Genomic DNA, 19574 nt, shown 5'->3' on the forward strand with positions numbered 1-19574 from the left:
CCATCTTTCACTTCATTAGTAGGGATGAAGGGTTCATCAAGCACGATATCCCATAGCTCGATGTCTTCAGCCATTAAGAAGTCATACATCCTCGTTTTCCACCAGCTATAGAACTGACCATTGAAACGAGGTGGTCTTGTTGACGATTGTCCTTCTTCTAGATTCAATAGAGCAGCGATCTTTCTGCAGGAATCTCTCTTGGTGTTAACCAGCGAGAGCACCTACTCTGATACCAATTGATAAGATATATGCTTCCACTATTAGTCAACGGACCAGGTTCCTCGACTCAGTAATAACAGTAATGAAGGCATAAATAACAAAGAAAATAACACAAGCAGTTTACGTGGAAACTCCCATGCTCAAGGGCGGTGAAAACCACGACCCGTCCTCCCAGGCTTTCAATCCAACTCCATTTCACTCAAACGGAGCAACAATTTAGATTACAGCAACTTCAACCTAGGAATTTACCTCTAAATCCCTTCCCCCTCTATGTAGTAACTCTACTACAAAGAAAGCAACTAAGCAGATACAACACTGCCCACTAAGCTACCTAACTCTAGATAACTTAGACTTTAACTAAGCAGATACCACACTGCCCACTAAACCACCTAACTCTAGATGATTTTGAATTTGACTAAGCAGATACAACACTGCCCACTAAATTAGTTACACTCAACTAACTTAGGCTTTTTGATGAATGAAACAGCGATCTAATTCCTTTATAGATTAGGAATAGATTTACAATATAAGCACGGAAGATATAATCCTAAGACAACTAAGCATCTTGCATCTCTATCAGGTCCTGTTGCTCTTGAGGATAATACTTCTTGATAGGAGTGGTTTTTACTTGTGTTCTTGAGAATTTCAGGAATGCAAAAACTAAGATTGTGTCTATTGAGGATAACCTTTATGAATAATAGACACAACCTGTAACATCTCACAACTAGAAAGAACTAGAAGGAAGTTTAAAATTTGGAAATAGTTATTTTTGAAAAGTATAAGGAAATCTGGAAAATTTTAAGTAAGTTAAAATTGAGTTTTTGGTTAACTTAAATCGGCCATAACTCCTAGCTCAAGATGAGTTAGGTGTAGTTCCAGATATGGTTAGAAATATCTTGGAACGATCTTTCCAATGCCACCAAGTTTGCGCAATTCCGAGTTCGTATGTGTGAGTTATGCCCTTTGGAAGTTGGGCTGTTGGATTAAGGAAATGTCCAATCCGGAATTTTAAGGGGTATTTTAGTCTTTTCATTGCCCTATTAGTTTAATCCATTTTTAGGAGTTTAATATGGGTCAAATTAGATTTTAGTTAGTTTTAGAATTTGGGATTTCACGCTAGGGCTAAGGAGAAAGGAGAAGAGAAAAGAGGAAGGAGAAAAGGGCAAATTCATCAAGATCGATCAAGGAAGTTGGTGTTTCACCAAGGATTTGCTTCTATCAGGTATGTGTGGCTCTCATAATGTTGGGATTGTTATCCCACGTGCCAAGCATATTTATTTCAGTTTGGATTCGTCCTAAAAGCATATGAATATTGATGATCTTGATACTTATTCTTGTATTCATATATTGTTCTTGAATTTGACTGAGTTGGGAAGTTTCTGAGTTCGTTACGTCGCATTATAGGGTCGTTTCGAGTTATGTTCTTAGGTACTTTTGCTGGATATCTGTATCTAAAGGTAATCTGGAGAAAGAAAACCAAGTTTAGGTGATTTGGGTTGGAAAACGAAGAAGAAATTTTGTCGAACAAAATTAAGGAGTGGCCACGCATCGCACGCCTAATGCTCAAATTTGAACATTTCAGCTTCGCGTCGTGGAGCTGACACGAGGTGTTCAGCCTCAAAAGATGTTTTCGGAACCAAAATTTAATTATGCCTCCACGTCGCAGACCCACCTTCAAATCTTGAGTTTCGCTCTTTTCTCATGTTTAGCTATCTAAAATAATTCCTAAACAATATGAGATCTTTCCAAATCACAAATCTTAATCCTTGAATCCATAATTCAATTCAAGGATCAATTAAGAGTCAAGTCAAGAGCAGTTAAGATCAAAGTCAAGAGAAGTCAAGAATCAAGTAAGAGAAGTTCATTTCAAACTTTCATAAGTCTTTTACAAACGTTTTAACTTTGTTTTAAGACTTAAGTTTTGAGTTCAGTAAAGAGTAATGTTGAAGTTCTTTTCTTCAAAGAAACATATGGGGACTAAGTATTTCCCAAAAAGATTTAAAATGTTTTACACATTTAAATAAGAACGAAAATTGAGATTTCCAAAGGGCCTTCGGGCTAGTTTTCAGAAAAGAGTAATAGCTTTCTAAATGAAACAAGTAGGGAAACTGAGATTTCCAAGATAGCCTTTGAGCTAAGTTTTTGAGCACTAATCTCAAATCACAGAAGAAGTATATTTTTAAACATAAGAGCTAGTATATTTTGGGAGTAGTATTGAGCACCGAATTAGGGGCGAGCCTGAGTTCAGATAACTCACGTCTCCATAAAACCATGTAGCCACCATGGGTAGAAAATAGTCATACTTTTTAGATGAACCTTTTTCACAATCGACTAGTGGATCCACTTAGTAGTTCAAGTCCTATACCTCTGGCCGGGTATAGGATGCGTTGGCAGCGTGAGGTAGATCGTTGTATCATCACTATAGCTCTTATGTGATGGCTGTCGGTTAGAGAAACTCCCACAAAAGTTATTGTATTTTTATATACATCAGTTTATTGTATTTCTTACATACATTTCAGAGTTGTGTTGTATCCTTGTATATACATAGAGTTGACATCATGTTTTTAAACAACTTTTCTTTATATTGCACTTGTTTGAAATTGCTTTATATTGAAATGAGTTTAGTTAAGTATTCATTAGTTGAGAAAAGCCAAGGTAAGTGTTTCTTTGAGATTCTCTTTCCAGCCTATGTTGTTTTAGCATTCCAACTCGCATACTCGTACATTCAATATACTAATTCCAGTTGGCTTGCATCATCTTATGATGCAGACACATGTAACTAGGATCGGCATCCCAGCGCACCGTTGATCCAGTGAGCAGTTCAGAGTCAGTCGGTGAGCCACTTTGCATTCCGGAGGATCTATTTTCATTACTTTCTAGTTAGTTCATTAGGATGTTGTGGGGTTTGTCCCAACATCCATCTCAGTTGTTTTAGAGGCTTCATAGACAATCAGATGTTAGTTCTTTAGTCTTTACATTGTCATTATTCCATGTTGAGACTTGAGTTTGCCTTAATGGTCAGTTGAATGTTCCTTTATAACATTCCAGTTTATTATATGAACTTATCTTTGTTGAGTTTAAGTCTTTCGCTGAGTTAAGTAAGCCAGGCCAAGGGTTCGCGTGGGGCCAACAATGGTCTTCGAGTGTCGGCCATGTCCAGGGTGTAGGCTCGGGGCGTGACAAACTTGATATCAGAGCATAGAGTTCAAGAGTCTTAGGGAGTTTATGAAGCCATGTCTATAGAGTCTTAGTTATCGGTGTGAAGCACACCACATCTATAATTAGGAGGCTACAACATTTAGGAATTCCTTCACCTCTTTCACACTCATTTCGTGCGTTAGAGTTTATCTCTAAAATGTTTCCCTCTAATTCGTGCCTGCACGTGTTTCAGATAATCATGCCTCCACGAAGAGCAATCAGAGGTCGTCCAGCTAGGAGAAATGTTGAGGAACAAGAGTTACCCAATGCACCTGAGGTTGCTGAGGAACAAGAGTTACCCAATGCACCTGAAGTGCAACCTCAAGGAGAAGTCACCAATGCTTAGTTCAGAGAGGCTATAAGGATACTCAGTTAAGTTGTGACCAACCAAGCTGGGCAGCAGAGAGGAGCTCGACAGGAAGAAGCTGACACTTCAAGGATTCGTGAGTTCTTGAGGATGAATCCTCCAAGTTTCACTGGTTCAAGCATTGCAGAGGATCCAGAGAACTTCATTGAGGAAATAAAAAATGTGTTCGATGTGATGCCTGTTACTGATGATGTGCCGGACTAAAAGAGATCTCACTTTTGACTATTGAACTTGACTTTTATATCCATATTGGAACTGCACTTAAACGTCTTTGGATCCTGCTTAGGGCCGGCTTTCACTTTCATATCAGGAACGTCGACTTGCACTTGCAATATAGAATTTGACTTTCCGGAATCCTTGCTCCTGGCATATATTCACATAGGCCACTCATAAGAATAAGACGTTCAACTCCCTAAAACACGTGTAATTGAGAGAGTCATCATATCAGTGCCTTGGGGAAATGCCTACCTTCAGGAGAAGATTACCGAATGAGTTTCAAACCTGTCCTCTGAGTTAAGCTAGCTGCATATCAGATAAAGAATGTTGTTAGGACTTGGTTTGATCAGTGGAAAGGGGGTAGGGCTGAGGATGCACCACCTGCAAGTTGGGCATGTTTTGAAGAGGCTTTCTTGGGGCATTTCTTTCCCCGAGAATTGAAAGAGGCTAAGGTACGGGAATTTCTAACACTTAAGTAGGATTCTCTCAGCATTCATGAATATGGGTTGAAGTTCACCCAACTATCCCGATATGCTTCGGAGATGGTTAAGGACGTGAGGAGTAGAATGAGTTTGTTTGTTGCTGGGTTGGGCCATCTATCAAGCAAAGAAGGCCGAGCAACGATGCTTATTGGGGATATGGACATTTCTAGGTTGATGATCTATGTGCAGCAGGTAGAGGAAGAGAAGCTGAGAGATAGAGAGGAGTTCAAGATCAAGAGGGCTAAGATGGGGAATGAGTCTGGGCAGCAGAAGAGTAATGCCAACCGGTCATCCTTCCAACAGAAACAGAAGAGACTTGCTCCATTATCTACTAGTGCACCTGCACCTAAGAACAAATGTGAGTACAATGGTCAGAATTCCAGAGCTAAGCTTGCTTATTCCTAGGGTAGTGTGGCGCAAAGGGGTAGTAAGCCTCCTGCCTACACCAAGTGTGGTAGGAACCACTCAGGTATTTGTCGTGAGGGCTCCACTGGTTGTTTCAAGTGTGGTCAGACTGGGCATTTCATGCGAAAGTGTCCAAAGAACAAGCAGGGAAATAGTAGTGGGGGCAATAGAGCTCAGTCTTCTTCAGTTGCTTCACTAGACAGGGTTGTGCCTAGAGGAGCTACTTTCGGTACTGGCGGAGGAACAAACTGCTTATATGCTATCACTAGTCGCCAAGAGCAAGAGGATTCACCAGATGTTGTCACTAGTATGATTCAAGTCCTTGACTTTACTGTTTATGCCTTGCTAGATCCAGGAACGAGTTTATCATTTGTAACTCCATATGTTGCTATGAATTTTGATGTTATTCCTGAGCAACTTAGTGAACCATTCAGTGTTTCCACACCTGTTGGTGAGTCTATTCTAGCAGAGAAAGTCTATCGTGATTGTCCTATTTTCGTCAATCATAATAGTACCATGGCTGATTTAATTGAGTTAGACATGGTAGACTTTGATGTCATTCTTGGTATGGACTGGCTTCATGCCTGTTATGCCTCAGTTGATTGTAGAACTCGAGTAGTCAAGTTTCAGTTTCCAAATGAGACAGTCTTAGAGTGGAAAAATAGTTCAGTAGTGCCTAAGGGTCATTTCATTTCGTACCTTAAGGCAAAGAAGTTAGTTTCTAAGGGGTGTGTCTATCACTTAGTCCGAGTTAATGACTCTAGTGTTGAGATACCTCATATTTAGTCAGTTCCAGTAGTAAAAGAGTTTCCAGAAGTCTTTCCGGTTGATCTTCCCTGAGTCCCTCCTGAGAGAGAGATAAACTTCGGTATAGATCTTCTTCCAGATACTCGTCCTATCTCTATTCCACCATACAGAATGGCACCAGCAGAGTTGAAAAAGTTGAAAGAACAGTTGAATGATCTATTAGATAAGGGCTTCATTCGAACAAGTATCTCACCTTGGGGCGCTCCGGTCTTGTTTGTGAGAAAGAAAGATGGTTCCCTTAGGATGTGTATAGATTACCGTCAGTTGAATAAGGTTACCACTAAGAATAAGTATCCTCTTCTAAGGATTGATAATCTTTTCGATCAGCTTCAGGGTGCTTTCTGTTTCTGAAAAATTAACCTCAGATCAGTGTATTATCAATTAAAAGTGAGGGAATGTGACATTCCAAAGACAGCTTTCAGAACCAGATATGGTCATTATGAGTTTTTGGTCACGTCCTTTGGTTTGACAAATGCACCAGCAACGTTCATGGATCTTATGAATAGAGTCTTCAAACCTTATTTAGATATGTTTGTTATCGTCTTCATTGATGACATACTAATTTATTCAAGGAATGAAGAAGATCATGCTAGCCATCTTAGAATAGTTCTTCAGACTTTGAAAGATAGATAGTTGTATGCCAAGTTCTCTAAGTGTGAGTTTTGGCTTGAGTCTGTGGCGTTCTTAGGCCACATAGTTTCCGATGATGGAATTAGAGTGGATACTCAAAAAATTGAGGCAGTGAAGAATTGGCCTTGACCCACATCTCCAACTGATATTAAGAGTTTCTTTGGTTTAGTTGGCTATTATAAAAGGTTTGTAGAGGGGTTCTCATCTATTTCGTCTCCTTTGACGAAGTTGACTCAGAAAATAGTGAAGTCTTAATGGTCTGAAACTTGTCAGAAAAACTTTCAGGAATTAAAGAAGAGGTTGACTGCTGCCCCAATTTTAACCTTACCAGAAGGTACTCAAGGTTTTGTGGTGTATTGTGATACATCTAGAGTTGGTTTGGGTTGTGTCTTAATGCATAATAGCAAAGTTATAGCTTATGCCTCCAGACAGTTGAAAGTTCATGAGAAGAGCTACTCAACCCATGACATAGAATTGGCTGCTGTGGTATTCGCTTTGAAGATATGTCATCATTATTTGTATGGTGTTCATGTTGATATATTCACTAATCATAAGAACCTTCAGTATGTGTTCACCCAGAAAGAGCTTAATCTCAGACAGAAGAGGTGGTTAGAATTACTCAAGGATTATGACATGAGTATTCTTTACCACCCAGGTAAGGCTAATGTGGTTGTTGATGCGTTAAGTAGGTTATCTATGGGTAGTACCACCCATGTTGAGGAATAAAAGAGAGAGTTAGCAAAGGATGTGCATAGACTTGCACGCCTGGGAGTCAGACTTATGGATTCCGCAGAAGGAGAAATAGTGGTGACGAATGGGGTTGAATCATCATTAGTGTCAGAAATGAAATAAAAGCAAGACTAAGATCCCATTTTGCTTGAATTAAAGGAAAATGTTCATAAGCAAAAAGTATTATCTTTTGAACAAGGGGGAGATGGTGTTTTGAGATATCAAGGTAGATTGTGTGTACCTATGGTGGATGGACTCCAAGAGAGGATCATGGAGGAAGCTCACATCTCCAGATATTCCATTCATCCAGGTTCCACAAAGATGTATCGTGATTTGAGAGAGGTTTATTGGTGGAATGGCATGAAGAAAGGCATTGTTGAATTTGTCGCTAGGTGTCCAAATTGCCAACAAGTGAAAGTAGAGCACCAAAGGCCCGGTGGTTTGGCTTAGAATATAGAACTTTCGGAATGGAAGTGGGAGATGATCAATATGGATTTCATCACAGTTTTACCAAGGTCTCGAAGACAACATGATTCTATTTGTGTGATTGTTCGACAGAATGACAAAATCAGCCCACTTTTGGCCGGTAAAGACTACCCATTTGATATACTGTGAGTTTACGATATTTCTTATACATTTCACTTACAAGTTGTGTGTGTCTAGGGCCTTTTTGTATTGGTTTTTATGTGTTTTTATCATATTTTGCAGGAAAGATGTTCAGGCGCAGAAGTATAGAGACAGTTGAAAGAAATGCAGAAAAGGGGATTCACGAAGGTGATCTATAGACCGTAGGTCCATTGACGGTCCGTAGGTTGTGACCGTAGATCAGCGGGCAAGGTATGGAAGACAAATCAGGGAAATCTAACCACGTGTGGAACCACAGTGGCAATTAATGGTCCGTAGATTGATATACAGACCGTACTGTTGATCCGTAGATTGATACTGCGAGGGTTCCAGTACCTGATTTTTTGAAGATTCTAAGTGTGGAGCTACGGAGGGGATGGAGGGACCATAGATCGATCTACGGTCCGTACTGCAAGTCTGTCGTTTGCTTCAGAGAAGCTGATTTTTGGAAGCTGAAATATTTTCTAAGTCCTGGCTGACGGAAGGGACTTACGGACCGTAGATCCATTGACGGTCCGTAAGTCAGTCTCGTGGAATGAAGACGTGTGCCTGAACAAACTTTCCTTAATTTGTTTCCCTTTTTTATTTAGGCTTTGTTTTCTATAAATAGGGCATGAAAACCTCGTTTAGAGGGGTTAGACATTATTATTCTAGTTTTACTTTGTGACTTGTGAGATTAATTCGAAAACCTAACAATTATTGATTTCCTAAGTTCATTTTGAAGATTTTGGCTTTGCAATTCAAGTTGAATTTCTGGGTTTATTATTCTCTTTACGTAAGTTCATGATTTCTTCATCTAAAACTATGAATTGTGTTCTTGCTAATATGGGTAACTAAATTCACAACTAGGGTTGTGGGAACCATGAGCGATTAACAAAGTATGAATAGTAAATAAGCAAATCTTAAATAGTGTTTTGCATGCATTGATAATTCTTTCGTTTAGAAGTCTTTTTAACGGTGGCCAACGTTAGAACTTGCCTTGTTACTACTTGCCGGACCAAGGAGATAATTAATGGGAAAAGAATTATCAACATAGATTTAGTGTGATACTATCTAATAGGCAAGTGTCGATTGGTGCGAAGAAATAACTAAGCCAAACATCGATTATGATGTCTAATATGAGGTAGAGGTAAGGGTTAGTAAATTATACACACGTAGACGGACCAAGGTGCAGGGTGAAATTCTCTAGATGTCGGACCAAGGATTTAGAGATACCTAACTTATCACTTTGCATGTAGTACACTAGGAAAAAGTTGCTATTACTAGGATTACTGCGTTATGAGCTTGTGGGGAACACATATACCCTAGTTATTTCTCTCATCTTGATAACAACCAAAATTGAGTTTTGATTACTGATTAGTTATTAAATTCTTACTATTTGTTTCACCAAACAACCCCCCCTTTTAATTACCTGTTTCTGGAAGTAATTTGACTAATTGAATATAATTGTTGGTTAAAGTAAAGTCTAAACCATTTTCCTCGTGGGATCGACCCCAATCTACAAGTTGGGTTCTTTACTTGATAACGATAGTTTATACTTCTGCAGAGAGGTGTAATTTGAGCTTATCACCATTCAGCAGAGGATTATGCTAAGCTATATATTCAAGAAGTGGTAAGACTTCATAGAGTTCCGGTCTCTATTATATCAGATAGAGGCGCACAATTTACTGCACAGTTCTAGAAATCTTTTCAGAAAGGTTTGGGTTCGAAGGTGAATTTAAGTACTGCTTTTCATCCTCAGACATATGGGCAAGCAGAGCGCACTATTCAGACTTTAGAAGATATGTTGAGGGCTTGTGTGATTGATTTCAAAGGGAATTGGGATGATCACCTACCTCTCATTGAGTTTGCTTACAACAACAGTTATCACTCTAGCATCCAAATGGCTCCTTATGAAGCTTTTTATGGGAGAAGATGCAGATCTCCTATTGGATGGTTTGAAGTTGGTGAAGTAGGGTTGATAGGACCAGATTTAGTTCACCAAGCTGTGGAGAAGGTGAAAGTGATTCAAGGAAGGTTGAAAACGGCACAGAGTCGTCAAAAATCTTACACTGATGTTAGGAGAAGGGCGTTAGAGTTTGAAGTAGATGATTAGGTATATTTGAAAGTTTCACCCATGAAGGGTGTGATGAGGTTTGGTAAGAAGGGAAAGCTTAGTCCCCAGTATATTGGACCTTATCAAATATCCAAAAGGATTGGCAATGTAGCTTATGAGTTAGAGTTACCACAAGAGTTGGCAGTAGTTCATCCGGTATTTCACATCTCTATGTTGAAGAAATGCATGGGCAATTATTCATTGATCATACCAACTGAAAATATTGGGATCAAGGATAGCTTATCTTAGGAGGAGAATCCTGTTCAGATTCTAGATCGCCAAGTTCGCAAGTTGAGGACTAAGGAAGTAGCATCAGTCAAGGTCCTTTGGAGGAACCAATTTGTTAAAGAAGCTACTTGGGAAGCTGAGGAGGATATGAAGAAGAGATATCCACATCTCTTTGAAACCGGAGCAAATGCTGACCAAGGTACTAATTTTCTTCTTAGTACTACCTAAATTATGAGTAAGAATGTTGTTTGTTTGCATTTGCTTGTTGGGTGTTTGAACTTGATGTTGTTACCATTAGCTTAGTAAGAGTAAATCTCATTCGAGGATGAATGTCCCCAAGGGGTAGATATTGTAACATATCGCAACTAGAAAGAACTAGACGGTTGTTTAAAATCTGGAAATAGTTATTTTTGGATAGTATAAGGAAATCTGGAAAATTGCAAGCAAGTTAAAATTGAGTTTTTGGTCAACTTCAATCGACCATAACTCCTAGCTCAGGATGAATTAGGTGTAGTTCCAGATATGGTTGAAAATATATTGGAACGATCTTTCCAACGCTACTAAGTTTGCTCAATTCCAAGTTCATATTTGTGAGTTAAGCCCTTTGGAAGTTGGGCTGTTGGATTAATGAAATGTCCAATCCGGAATTTTAAGGGGTATTTTATTCTTTCATTGCCCTATTATTTTAATCCATTTTTAGGAGTTTAATATGGGTCAAATTAGATTTTAGTCAGTTTTAGAATTTGGGATTTCACGCTAGGGCTAGGGAGAAAGGAGAAGAGAAAAGAAGAAGGAGAAAAGGGTAAATTCATCAAGATCGATCAAGGAAGTTGGTGTTTCGCCAAGGATTTGCTTCTATCAGGTATGTGTGGCTCTCATAACGTTGGGATCATTCGCCAAGCATATTTATTTCAGTTTGGATTCGTCCTAAAAGCATATGAATATTGATGATCTTGATACCTATTCTTGAATTCATATATTGTTCTTGAATTTGACTGAGTTGGGAAGTTTCTGAGTTCGTTACGTCGCATTATAGGGTCGTTTCGAGTTATGTTCTTAGGTACTTTTGCTGGGTATCTGTATCTAAAAGTAATCTGGTAAAAAAGAACCGAGTTTGGATGATTTGGGGTTGGAAAACAAAGAAGAAATTTCATCGGATGAAATTAAAGGGGTGGCCACGCGTCGCGCGCCTAATGCCCAAATTTGAACATTTCAGCTTCACGTCGCAGAGCTGACACGAGGTGTTCTGCCTCAAAAGATGTTTTTGGAACCAAAATTTAATTATACCTCCGCGTCGCGGAGCCACCTTCAAATCTTGAGTTTCGGTCTTTTCTCATGTTTAGCTATCTAAAATCATTCCTAAACAAAATGAGATCTTTCCAAATCACAAATCTTAATCCTTGAATCCATAATTCAATTCAAGGATCAGTTAAGAGTCAAGTCAATAACAGTTAAGATCAAAGTCAAGAGAAGTCAAGAGTCAAGTAAGAGAAGTTCATTTCAAGCTTTCATAAGTCTTTTACAAACGTTTTAACTTTGTTTTAAGACTTAAGTTTTGCGTTCAGTAAAGAGTAATGTTGAAGTTCTTTTCTTCAAAGAAACATATGGGGACTAAGTATTTCCCAAAGAGATTTAAAATGTTTTACTCATTTAAATAAGAACAGAAACTGAGATTTCCAAAGGGCCTTCGGGTTAGTTTTCAGAAAGGAGTAATAGCTTTCTAAATGAAACAAGTAGGGAAACTGAGATTTCCAAGATAGCCTTTGAGCTTAGTTTTTGAGCACTAATCTCAAATCACAGAAGAACTATGTTTTTAAACATAAGAGCTAGTATATTTTGGGAGTAGTATTGAGCACCAAATTGGGGGTGAGCATGAGTTCAGATAACTTACATCTCCATACAACCATGTAAGCCACCATGGGTAAAAAAGGGTCATACTTTTTATATGAACCTTTTTCACAATAGACTAGTGGATCCACGTAGTAGTTCAGGTCCTATACCTTTGGTCGGGTATAGGATGCGTTGGCAGCGTGAGGTAGATCGTTGTATCATCACTATAGCTCTTATGTGATGGTTGTCGGTTAGAGAAACTCCCACAGAAGTTATTGTATTTTTATATACATCAGTTTATTGTATTTTTTACATACATTTCAGAGTTATGTTGTATCCTTGTATATACACAGAGTTGACATCATGTTTTTAAACAACATTTCTTTATATTGAACTTGTTTTAGACTGCTTTATATTGAAATGAGTTCAGTTAAGTATTCATGAGTTGAGAAGAGTCAAGTTAAGTGTTTCTTTTAGATTCTCTTTCCCGCCTATGTTGTTTTCGCATTCAAACTTGCATACTCGTACATTCAATATACTGATTCCAGTTGGCCTGCATCATTTTATGATGCAGTCACAGGTAAGTAGGACTAGCATCCCAGCGCACCGTTGATCCAGTGAACAGTTCAGAGTTAGTAGGTGAGTCTCTTTGCATTTCGGAGGATCTATTTTCATTGCTTTCTAGTTAGTTCATTAGGATGTTGTGGAGTTTGTCCCAACATCCATCTCAGTTGTTTTAGAGGCTTCATAGACAGTCAGATGTTATTACTTTAGTCTTTTCATTGTCATTATTCCATGTTGAGACTTGTGTTTGCTTTAATGGCCAGTTTAAAGTTCCTTTATAACATTCCAGTTTATTATATGAACTTATCTTTGTTGAGTTTAAGTCTTCCACTGAGTTAAGTAAGACAGGCCAAGGGTTCGCTTGGGGCCAGCAATAGTCTTCGAGTGCTGTCCACGTCCAGGGTGTAGGCTGGGGGCGTGACACAACCTTCGAAGCAATGCTATTGGCCGAGTATTCTACCACTATAGGAGACTGTGCACCAACCTCACCAAACAATTGTACTTTTTACAGCCTGTCATTTGAATTCATATTAGCAAGAAGGATCATGTCCCATTATAAGATCCCTTTGTTTGTCAGATCATCAAAACTAAGAATAACATTTCCCCACATCATGTGGATACAAGTCCTTTTCTTCCTTCAAATGATAATCATTATGATGTCTTTGGAAACTCATCGAGACCAATTTTGACCTCATCTTACTTTTTAGAATCAACTTCCTTGAGTCTTTTTCGCGTAATGTGTTCATCCCTTATACTACCACATCCTCAAGTTATTTTTTATTCAATAAAAATAGTCCTTCTGTTTTTCAGTTTTGATGTCAGACTGATTGGGAAGCAGATTAATTTTCACTCATATCCATTTCTATTGTTACATAATTAGCACCAGAATCATTTCTTCAACCTATTTTATCAATTATGATATTGTATTTTCAGATATTATACTCGTTGATTTTTTTCCTCAGAGATAAGCCACAACAATTATGTACCATTTTTTATCTAGAATTTAAGAAATGAACACCAAATTCTATCAAAGACAACTAATTTATTATTGACAACTTACAGTTAGTATCAATTGAGCCAACATAACATCTCCAAAAATCCGTACAAAGATTGCTCTAATACTTTAATACTCAATAGTTGTAGAGTGTATAGAAGCTCAAGTTAAATCTTCAAGTACTGTAAAATTCAAATACATATCTAATATAACCAAACATTTGAAAAAGGAAAAGAACAATCCAAGCTTTTTTTTTCCTACTTTACCCCAACTCAAAACCAGAGCCTGATAGAGACAAATCTATACACAAAAAGTCAATAGAAAACTCAACATTCAACTGAAAAAAGCTAGAATTAAAGTTGGATGAAAGAATTAAGTATTGGATTATGCGAAGAGCAATACAAATCCTCATTGATTTTACTACCCACTCATTCTTTAAAAATCTCACCCAACAACATTCTCCTATCATATGCTTGCAAAGTCAAAACACATTACTTTTACAAAATAAAGATAAGATAACACGGTAACATTGATAATCTTCCTACAGTCGATTTGAACAAGGGCTCTTTAAAACTAGAAACTCTTTAAAACTATAGTCGACCAAAGATAATTGATTAAGGACCAGCTTACTAAAGAACATTATCTTCAATTATGTTTGTATTCGCCTTTTTAGCGAAAAAAGTTATGCAGGACTTCCTTAGCAAGACAACATAGGAGGAGGAGGAGGAGGAGGAGGAGAAGAAGAAGAAGAAATAACACACCTAGATTGTTGTTGCTAGAAGATGGATGATTGAAAGGTTGCATAGCTTCTTGCGGTGACTGAACATCCAATGTTGCAATCATGTCGTCATTCAAATTGAAGTTCATGATACATATGATTAAGTCGTCCAAGGATATCATATGTAACTTCTTGGTGTATGGTTACTTTTATTCTTCTAATTTTTCCACCATCCTCTGATGCATCTTCAAATTCCTCCATTTGTTTTTGCATCATCTCATCATTAGCACTTAAATAGGGTTCAGAATGTGCTTTCCTTTTCAAAGTAGTTTTTGTAACTCCTCGTCCATACAATATCAAGCACCCTAGATGTTCATGTCCCATGACTGCTGCAAATGCATCAATTGATTGATTGTTCCTTCACTTTGTTGACTTTGCATTTTCTCCATTTCAGCCTAGAAATCAATTTCAAATAAATAAAATCAAGTCTTTAAGAGAAAAAGGATCTCAACAACCTTATAATAAAATAAAATAAAAGTAATAAAATGTTACTAATTGTATCCTCATTAGAGTCCTTGTATACTCGATCAGATTTTCTTGATCTTGTAGTCATAAAGATGACAGCTCATCGGAGGGATTGCTTCTCTTTTTCCTAATTACATAGAAGTTGGTATCAAAGATCTTTGTATGCCAACAAGTTAATATTAAATAATTAAGAGGAGGACATACCAAATTATTGTGTATCACAACAAAACTTGTTTTACCAGCAATATATGGATTCGTTATTTTTTTTTTTTCAATTCTTGGTATTTGTTTCGCTCATTTTCTGTAAATAAATGAGTCAATAAAATCTACTTAATTAAGAAATCAAAAATTGAAAAATGAACTTGATTCACTTCAGTTTTGATTTTTAAAAAAGAGTGATATGGAAACAAAATAAAGTTATGGAATGTGTGTAGTTTATATAGATGTTTCCATAAAATCAAAATCTAACCTTGAATTTTTCAGAGTTCCAATATTTGAGCAAATCTTTAAAATATGTCACGACTCAGATGGTCGTGATTGGCACCCACACTAACCCTCTGGTGGGAGAACCAAAACTACAGCCCAACTAATCAACTTAACCAAAGTAATACACATTTAAAGCAACTGAAGAAGGTTTAAATGACAATAAAAATGGAGTCCCCATAAACTCCAAAGGTTTAAACAAATAACTAACCAAACTAATGCAGAAATTCAGCCCCTAGAACCTGAAAGTCATTGTACTAAAACTCTACTAACGACAAGTCTAAGAAAAGGGGTACAACCCCGAAACTAAACAATAGCTTAAAAAAATAGTCTGAGTTCGAAAAGAGTAGACTTAAACAAGAAAGATCTATGGTAGCCCGAAAGAACTGGCTCTCCCTTAAATCTGGTCACACTAAATAGTCACCTAACTGAGGTCTATCAATAGCCACCTGAAGATGCCTTGTACTCAACAAAGAAAGAGCAAGTGCGGTATCAGTACACAACCACAGTGTACTAGTAGGATCACACGGCTATCCCAATAAGTGAAACACATGCAAGTAACCACAACATTATAAAACAGGCATATACCGAACATATACAATATTGGTCATCTTTTTAGGATCAATGTAGCATCCCACATTCTCAATAACACACATTGGTTATCAATTTAGAGCAACATACAGTCTTCCAATATCAATCATCATTAGATATGAACGTAATCATCACAAGTAGATACACAACACAATTCAATAGTCCTCTCACGGAACCAATTCAATGGTCCTCTCATGGAACCCACACCCAAACTGTTAACATACCAGAACGTGGTACTCGATCCAATGTTTATGCCAGAACGTGGCAATCGATCCCATATTTATGCCAAAACGTGGCAACCAATCCCATATTTATGCCAAAATGTGGCAACCAATCCCAGTTAGTGTCTCGGATCGTGACACCCGCCCATTCTGAAAACCATAATGACAATCGCAATGTATATTCTCACAATCATACAACAAGAGGTGATTCATGGCATACAATTATTCAATTATCCTCATTTACGATTAGGGTGATCAATAATGCAACATTCGAATACATACATGCATTGTAATGAAGCAATTACAAACATTTATCACACCAACATGAAATCACAACCATCACCTACCTTGAAACCAGTTTGAAACCCTAAGAAACTTGATTCTTCTCTTTCCTCATTTGTTTCTCTTGTTCCTTGTCTACAAACAATCATAATAACACGGGAATCAATAAACCATCACTAATTACTCGGATTACTAACAATTCTAACAAACCCTAGATCATACCCATGATCCTAAGTACCCAATTTAGGGTTGTTTCCACCATGGAATCTAGATCGAAACTCTCCCCCATCCATAATTACCCATTCTATTGCATACTACGGATTGAAAAATGGATTCGGTGAGTGAAAAGCTTACCTAGCCTCAAGAATGGTGGAAAACGGTCAAGAGTCGCCTGAGGTTCGTTCCTTAGTTCTAATAATCAAAAGTGCAGAATAAGGTCGTTTAGGGGTTTATTTACGACCTTAAGTCACGTCGAACCCGCCACAGTGTCCCTCACCCCACTGCAGCGGCCCCGCCCTGGCGGCAAAAATCCCACCCCAACGGCTTACACGAAACCAGTGAGCTATTTTTAGAATTCTAAGACCCCCATTTCACAACACACCTTTAACCAATGACGCTCAGTAAATACCGTTTACGCTAAGATCGATTCCGGGAGTTCTACTCACCCGAATTCACTTTCGTAAAGTCGTACGAATTACTTAACAACTTATCTAACTACTCATGTAATCAAAATCATAAATAATTCACCCAATTTTTACCAAATTTCCCTACACCTTAATGACTCTGATTTCGTCCAAATCTGGACTAGGTTGGGAAATTTCAAGTTACTGCGAAAAAGTTTTCCGACCCAAAAAATTTTCCCCGTTGGCTTTTCCATAACGACGGAACCTAGTCGTTACAATATATACCATTTTACCCATCACTCGTCCTCGAGTGATCAACTAGGGAAGACTGGCTAAAGTAAGGGTAGAGTAGTATCTGAAATGTCGAATTACTGGGGATACTTATCTCGCATGTCCTTAGCTTCCGGACTTTGTTATCAAGAATTTCAACCGGTTCTTCCTCACACTGAAGGTCTTGTTTAACAACACTGAGTCTCACTTTATGATATGATTTCATGAAAGGGGAAGGCTAGTTTTGGAAATAAATAAATTAAAAGGGAATCCTAGTTTGTTGTGGCGCCACATAGGTGGGCCTAGGGTTCTCTTTTATATATATATATAATTCCTTTAATTTTTAATAGCAACAACTGAAGAGTTCATCAGGGCTACAAAACCCGATCAATGACCACCACTAGTACATTCACGAGCATAGTGACCGTCCTCACCACATGTGTAGCAGCCACCACAACCGCCTCGGCCACCATCACCGGAGTATCTACCACCTCCATCACCATCACCTTCACTCTAGGTATACTCTCTAGAGAAGTGGCCAGATTCTCCTGAAACACCACTTCCTCCACCAACTCTTCTGCCACCATATCTTTCGTCTCCAACGTATCCACGGTTATCGTATACGATTGAGGTGGCGTTTACGGTGGCAGAAGAGGTGGAGAAGGAAGAAGTTTTTTTTAGTGTAGCGAGTCTAGCCAATTTGCTAGGGTGTGATCCAGAGTGAAGGAGAAGACGTCGAAGGTGGTAGATACCTCGATGGTGGTGGCCGTGGTAGTGGTGGTCACACTATGTTAATTAAATATTTTATTTTAGAAAATCATATATATTATTAATTAGTTGATTGACAAATGTAAAAACAATAGCCATTGAATATACATTTTTGAGATATCACATTTTCTATCAAAAGTTTTATCGTAATTTGAAGATTTCATTGTTTAACTCTCTTAAAAGGTTTGGTTTCCCTATATATTGGGATGGTATCGATTAGAAAGACACTTGAAGGGATATAATAACTTTCCTTCTATATATGTCATTACCTTAACTATATTTAAATATTATGTATTTAGGTTTTTTGTTTAATTGTTATATGTAGATGGATATGCTAAGTCATTGATTGTATACATGTTTTCTGATAATACAAGAAGCCTCCAATTTTATTTTTATTTTTAAAAATAGTTTTAGGCCACTTAATTATTGGTTTGCTAATGCTAGTTTAATTAACAAAATCATGGTTTTCAGTTGCAAAGGATAAATATGTTTCAGATTTTCTTAAAATGAATCAATAAAGAAGTGAGATTCAATATTTGTAAAGAACAAACTTTATTTAGTTTTAACCTATCAAAAACAATATGCAAATGAACTTTAATATTTGTAAATTGATTGGTGTTCCCCCAAAAATGACAAATAGCAAAAGTAAAAAGATTTTAACTTTCCTTTATTTATAGAGGGTGGGTGGAGCGTTACCAGTTAGAAAATAGAAAAATATAATAACACATGTAATTTTATAATGGCAGTCATGTACTAAACGACAAAAATTAAATGTGAGTATATCGTTCACACCTATCACAATAAAACATAAAAAATATTGCTTAACTAAGAGTGTGTTTGGTTCCCATAATGAATTTTTGGTTTGTTTGTTTTGGAAATTAAGTCAATTAAGTATTTATAATGAGAAACTTTTTATTTGACAAATAAATTAATAAATATCATTCAAAAACATTTACATATAGCCTAACGAGTAATGAACTTGCAATGAGATTTATCATGCTACTATTTTGTTTAGAAGAGTCATATTTTCATTTCAAGCAATTTATATGTACAATATATTTTACTTAAACAACTCAAATGCCATGTAAATTCATTACTAAAGAAAATGTATCCCCTAAGAAACGACTATATAAACAAGTCTCCTTCATTCTTTTCACTGACAAAGCCTTCTCTGTATACAAAAGATTCCTTCAATATCTTCAGATGGTAGAGAGAAACCAGTGTTTGAGCTATGGCGACGACAAATGTAAACCCATTTGAGGTTCGATATAGGGGTGTGAGAAAAACGCCAAAGGAAAAGTATAGAGCTGATATTACAAACTCATCCAAAAGGTACATGTCAGGCTTAAGACCTTTGATATGAAAGAAGAAGCATCAAGAGCATATGTTAATGCGTCGAGGATATATCGTGACCCTAAAGCCAAACTTAATTTCTTATGTCAAATGATGATAACCTAGAAAAATCTAATAAAAATGATGAGCATGACCATCATGAGCTCAATGATGAACTCACCCTTGCTTCTCCAGGGAGAAAATGAAATTGTCTGTATTTGTTAGCAAGTATGGCATGCATCACAATTATTTGAAGAGATAATCTAATTTTCGTTCTAGATTTTCGTAAGGAAAAACAAGGAGTAATGCAAAAAAATTATCACTTCTCCTGATGATAGAAGAAATGTTGTATAATTTTAGGAACTTAATTATG

General features: G+C 37.3%; 1 pseudogene; it reads left to right on the forward strand.

The window, feature by feature from the left end:
• Positions 1 to 4623: 4623 nt before the first annotated feature.
• Positions 4624 to 17825, forward strand: LOC125823475 (uncharacterized; annotated as a pseudogene).
• Positions 17826 to 19574: the final 1749 nt, after the last annotated feature.

Source organism: Solanum verrucosum, unplaced genomic scaffold, assembly GCF_900185275.1.
Source record: "Solanum verrucosum unplaced genomic scaffold, falcon-dt-bn FXZP01000012.1, whole genome shotgun sequence".
Taxonomy (NCBI): Eukaryota; Viridiplantae; Streptophyta; class Magnoliopsida; order Solanales; family Solanaceae; genus Solanum; species Solanum verrucosum.